Source organism: Grammomys surdaster, unplaced genomic scaffold (genome assembly GCF_004785775.1).
Source record: "Grammomys surdaster isolate TR1022 unplaced genomic scaffold, NIH_TR_1.0 363, whole genome shotgun sequence".
Classification (NCBI taxonomy): Eukaryota; Metazoa; Chordata; class Mammalia; order Rodentia; family Muridae; genus Grammomys; species Grammomys surdaster.
Window position 1 is genome coordinate 9,772,305 of NW_021604782.1, and position 6,634 is coordinate 9,778,938.

Below are 6,634 nucleotides of genomic sequence, written 5' to 3' on the forward strand. Positions count from 1 at the left end.
GAAGAGAAGAGAAGAGAAGAGAAGAGAAGAGAAGAGAAGAGAAGAGAGAGATAAAAAGAGAGGCAGTTTTACCAGGAGAGTTTTACAGAGATGATTTGAAGAGAGAACAAGCTAGACACAGATGAAAACAGAATGAGCCAGAAATGAGCAAGAGCCAGAAGATTAGAACATCCTGCCAAAGTCAGTACTGAGAGTCCAAACCTACTCCATCTTGGGACCGGCCTCCATCTTAAAAGAAAAAGGCCTGAGAACGTGGCCTGCAGCTAAACCCAAGCAGCACCCAGGAAGGACCCTACGGTTTGTTCTTGGTCAGAGTCACTCCCTAGTTACTCCCTAGCAACAGTTAATCAAAGATTGGTCTGCTTGTTTCAGATGTACTTTCAGACCTTTTGTGATTGTATACAGCCTTGCTTCAGGGCACTCACCTGTTGGCATACAATAGTCATTCAGTTCGATACTTGCCAGTCTAGACTCCCCTTGCTTGCTCACCACTTCCCATATATAAAGCCTTGTTCCCCTAAGAGCTTGGGGCTGCACCTTCCCATTCTGCTGTCAGAGACGGTGCTGTGCCCAAGCTCAAACCTTAGATAAAGACCTTAATGCAATTACAGCAGCATCAGCTCCTTGGTGGTCTTCTGGGGTTCAAGAACACTTCCAAGCACAACAGTATGAGGTCAAGCAGAGCAATTAGGAGAGGCTGAGAGAGAAGCCAGATTGAATAGGTCAGCTTGGAGAGGAGTTTGAGTCAGGACAGCTGAGTAGAATCAGCCAGCCAGAGATCAGAAAAAGCTAGAAAGGATGGGCTTATTCAGCAGCAAATCTCAGAGGCTGAACATATCTAGGCCTAGATAAGAGGCTAGGAGCTTCCAGGACACTCAGAGGCTATAAGCCTCTAAGACAACAATTACTCAGGAGAATAAAAAATACATTTATAGGTCCACTTCCTATATGCTAAATAGATTCATTTTCTGCTTTCATTACTATTGGATCGTCTTTGGACATTTTGGGCAAGTGGCTGAACTTGGTTCACTGGGACCACCAGAATCAGCCTTCTGCCATGTGACTCTAGGATTTCAACACTTTCCCTTCAAGTGTTTTCCAGTGGTTGAGCTGTCACTACATTAAGGACACATCTCAAGTCCCTTTGTTTGATCATAAACAATATTCCAGTTATGATTTTACTGCCACCATATTGTTGAGAACAGGAAGAAAATATGGTAGTGACTTGGACTCTCCAAATAATTTTACCTGATAACTTAATAAGTGAGCACTGTCTACCTGCCTTTCTTTCCTTTTCTTCTCTTTTCTTTTCCTCTCTTCTCTTCTCTTCTCTTCTCTTCTCTTCTCTTCTCTTCTCTTCTTCCCCTCACTCTTTCATTCTCTCTCTCCCTGTCCCTTCCTTCCTTTCTTTCTTTCTTTCTTTCTTTCTTTCTTTCTTTCTTTCTTTCTTTCTCTCTTTTCTGTTTTGAGACAGTAAATACACTCATACAACCTCTTGGGAAATCAATTCATTGGCCTTTCCACCCTGAGATGGCGTCCTCTTAATAATAATATTAGCCAGTTTTATAGATGAGGAAACTGAGATTTACACAAAGCCTTATGGAGCTAGGACCCAGGTTTGTGTGGTTTTAGAATCTACGCCATTGAGTTCGAGGCCAGCCTGGTCTACAGAGTGAGTTCCAGGACAGCCCGGGCTATACAGAGAAACCCTGTCTCGAAAAACCAAAAGAAGAAGAAGAAGAAGAAGAAGAAGAAGAAGAAGAAGAAGAAGAAGAAGAAGAAGAAGAAGAAGAAGAAGAAAAAGAATCTATGCCATTTACATTGTACTTGAAATAATCAAGAAGAGACACATTTTTAAAAAGTCATTTGATTGTTGAACTTTTCCATCAAATAGTGTGAACTTACTTCTATTTGATATTTTCAAACTCAAGTGGTTCATTTGTTCATTCATGAGTCATCCATCCATCCATCCATCCATCCATCCATCCATCTGCCCATTCACCCATCCATCTATCCGTCTGTCCATTTATCCTTTACAAGTATTATTGAGTATCATGCCTAATAGAAGGCACCTAGAATGCAAACTCTTGCCTTTAAGAGTTTTTTTTCCCCCTGAAGAGTTATCATAAGATACTCATAGAATTAGCAAGATAGTTCATCAGGTAAAGGCACCTGCCACCAAGCCTGACAACCTAGTTCAGTTCCAGTACCCAAAGGATGGTAACTTCATAGAACCGAGTTCCACGAGTCCCACATGTGTGTTGTGTGTGTGTGCTCACACACAAACCTCCTTTAGCAAACACACACATGAAATAAAATAAATAAATGCAAAATAAATAAATAAAAGACACTCATAGTACTAACACTACAAGTTCTGTTTCACACATGCAATTACTTATATTATTCAAGACTGGCTTTATAAGATTTCTGTCCGCCCCAGGCTCTGCTAGGAGACTGAATGAGCTCATAAACAACCTACTCAGCACTCTAAAGGAAGACAGGGTTTGTCTCTGCTGCCCAGCACATAGCATCTCAGTGGTAACTGCATCTCACGTTTCCTCTTACCAGCCACCCACTAACCCTCTCTGCCTATGCTTTCCAGACAGTTTGTTAGAACACGGGTGGATATGGGATACTGTCTAATCCTAGCACTGTGTACCCATAATCACAGCCATGGAAATACGACCCAAGTCTGGATGAGTAAGAAGAGGCCCAAGGGTTGGGCTTGAGGAGTTGGGAAAAGAGGAAAGAGAGCCTCCTCTTCGTGTTCCTGTTGGTCTTGGAGCAAAAGGACAAAAGCCAAGAGTTTCCCTCCCATTGGAGAAAAGCTTGTCCGAGACTGGAACTAACACAGAGCAGAGTAGAGCCGACGACTGGAGGTTTCCAAATCCCAGAAGCCACCTGTGAACTCATGGATGTAGCTGGACCAGAAGCTAAGTTATCCTTTTGTCTGTCAGTAACAAAAGCTGCTACACTCGTTTTTTAATGATGCCATTTGGTTTGGATTTTCTTCCGTTGTAAACAGGAGAGACTTGATGGTGTCAGGTCCTGAGTCACTTGTCTCCACTGACCCTGATCGCATTTAGTCACAGGCTCCCTAGGGCCTTCCAGCTGGTTCTCATGCCACCTCCAAAGTCATTAACTCTACCTTCCCACTGACTATAGCCTCTTCCTTGTTGCTGCTTCAGCTGCTCCCACGTCACTGGTTCTTTGATCTTATCAGGACCCATGGCACCTACACAAATGTAATTTTCCAAATCACTGGCTTTCTCTCTTTCCCTCTTCCTTTGCGGTCTAACTTCATGGTGCATCTCATTATTCTTTTCACAAATCCTGTTCTCTGTTGTCTGACTTCTTAATGTGGGCCAACCCTGAAAGAAGTCGTCTAAGTAGTAGAGGACTGTTGGGAGAAATCTCACAATGGAGCAAACTGACATCACTATGAATTTACAAACTCCAGTGTTAGGCAATCCTTCAAAACTACCCAGCACTTCCTACATCCTCTCAGCCACCTGCCACTCTTCCAAAATCCAAAATGACTAGTCCTGTACTTCATCGTTTGCTCTGAACTCCCAAATTCTATTGCCTTGCTCCCCCTCTCTTGATACTTAACTTTTTGGGGTGTATATGTGATGTGCGTGCATGTGTTTTCACTTATGTGGGTGTGCACACGCATGTGTATGTATAGAGTCTAGAAACTTAAATTAGATATCTTCCTCAGTGTAATAGGTTCTCAGACCTAAGGAGGCCCCAGACCTTAGCAAAACTGACTCAATGATACGATTAAGGCCATAAAACTCATCGTGTACACAGCACCACCAGGCCACATGACAAAGACCTAAAGCATCAAAGTCCACAGTTCTGGGAAAGTCTCAAAATGTGCCTTTTGTAGTTCCACTTCTGGCCAACAGTTCTTGTTAACTGAAGTTCAATGTAAGACATGGTCTTTGTACTTAAAGGCTCATCCTGAGAAAGACTTGTGGCTACACTGGGATCTTGAACACTCAGTGTAGTTATCACCTCGCTAATGAAGACTTTCTATTGGCTTAAACCCATGTCTGAGCAGTCTTCTCTGGTGGATACCCCACAACACTAAGTTGCTCTCCATTTTATTTATTGAGCCAGGGTCTCAGTTGATTCCATAGCTTGCCAATCAGCTAGACTAGCCTGTCAGCTTGCCCCAGGCATCCCCTGTTTCTGCATCCTGGATACTGGGATGATGACAGGTGACACTGGACTCTGGTCCTCACACTGTGCAGCAGGCACTTTATCTGCTGAGCCATCTCCTTTTTTTAATTTAAAATTTATATGTATGCACAGACATACATCTGCATGCATGTATATCTGTGCAACACTTGCATGCCTGGTGCCCATGGAAGTCAGAAACAGGGAGTTTGATCATTTGAAACTGGAGTTATAGTTGTGAGCCTCTATAGGTGAGGGCTGGGAATCCAACCTGGGCATCTGGAGGAGCCCGTAACCACTGAACCATCACTCTTGAGGACCTTCCCCCTTCCCCTCTCTGTCCCCCTCTCTTCTGCCTTTCTTCTCCCTCTTCCCCCCCCCCCACTTCTGGTGGAAACTTGGGAGTAACTTTTCAGTCTCAGGTAACTTGTATATAAAAATCTTTTAATTTCTTTTTTTTGCTTCATTAGCATGACCATTACAACATAGGTATGATAAGCTAGTAAGATTGGCAGTGCTCTTTTGAGAAACAAGATGTTATGTTTTGGATCTGTTTATTTAAAAGCTTATCTTACTCCTGTGGATTTCCTCCATGTGCAAGGAAATAACTTCAATCATGACCATGGTAGAAAACACTTGGGGTCACGCCCTGCTTATTATTAATGAGGCAGGGTCTTATAGCGGACATCCTGAGTGCTGGGATCAAAGGCGTGTGCACCGTGATCCACACAGTTTGTTTGTTTGTTTGTTTTTTTTCTCCTGTAATCCAGGCATGGTGTCCCATACCTGTAATTCCAGCACTTGGATGGCTGAGGCAGGAAAATTGCCACAAGACACTTTTATCTCAAAAACAAAATAAAACAAAATGCCCTACTTTAAAAAAAAAATGTATCTGGGGGCTGGAGAGATTGCTTTAAGCATACCTTCTGCCCTGTGGAGGACTGGAGTTCTGTTCTCAGCGTCCATACTGGCTGGCTCACAACTGTGAGAACTCCAGCTCCAGGGTATTTGTCAGTCAGTTCTGGTCTCAGCAGAGGAGGGTAAGAGAGGGAGAGGGGGAGGGGGAGGGGGAGGGAGGGGGAAGAAGAGAGGTAGAGGAAGAGATTAAAAAATAAAACAAATCTTTAAAAGTGTCTTATCAAACTGAGTTTAACTGTCTTATCAAAACTTCTGTCTGGGTATTGTGCTATAATCTTACCTTAAGAGAACAATGAAATTCGTATTTGTTCTGGGCTTCACAATGTGACTTGCTTTCAACAAACAAAAAATCAGACAGAAACCACACAAAAATTTCTCCTTAGTAAGATGTAAATGAGGGATCTTATATGGTCTTTGGTTCTTCCAAAGCAGCTGTTTCCTGCTCTTCTGCACAGTTTTCAATTACATTTTATAGTTTCCAAACTATTCTCAAACGGACTGTTGATGTTGTTTACTTCTTTGTCTGTGGCATCATTTGAAATTTAAAAATTCTTATTGCCACAATATTTTGATACCAGGATTTTCTATTGTTTAATATTAACATTGCTTATTTGTTTGTTTATTTTACAAAGATGTGGGCTCTTCAGTAAAGACAACACAAGACAGACTCTTTGTGTCTAAAGATACAGACAAGATACTAAACAAACCATTGATTTTTTTTTTAGAACACCTCTTAGAAGCAGAAAAGATTTGATGATGATGATCAAATTGTACCTTTCATTTAAAATTATGTAGTCGAATAATCTAAAGTGTTGCTTGCTTATAGGGCTGAGAAATGACTCAGGAGTAAGACTGCTTGCAAACTCAGCTCTCTCAGCTCCCAGGTGAAAAGCCAGATACAAGTGCACATGCGCACTGTGCGGCATGGAGACAGGAGCAGTGCTGGAAAGAGGTCAGAGAGTGACATAGGACGACACCCAGTGTCTTCTCCTGGCCTCCTCATGCAAGCAGGAGAGTGTGCCTACACACACACACACACTCACACAGACACACACACACACAGAGACACATGCTCACACACAGACACACACACAGAGACACACACAAAGACATACACAGAGACACACATACACAGACACACATAAAGACACACACATACACATACAGATACACACACATAGATACACACACAGAGAGACACACACAGAGAGACACACACAGACACACAGACATACACACACAGACACAGACACACATACACAGACACACACAGACACAGACACACACAGACACACAGACATACACACACACAGACACACACACACACAGACACACACACAGACACAGACACAGACATACACACACACAGAGACACACACTTATTTTTTTTTACTTGTAAAGTACTTTTGAAGTAGTTTGATTCAGTGCATAATTGTGCCTACATCAGTATGTTTGTGTTATCAAAAATAATTGTTCTTCAGAGACATTTCATGCAAATAGGAACCCTGCACATGGGCCATGGGCTGATTCT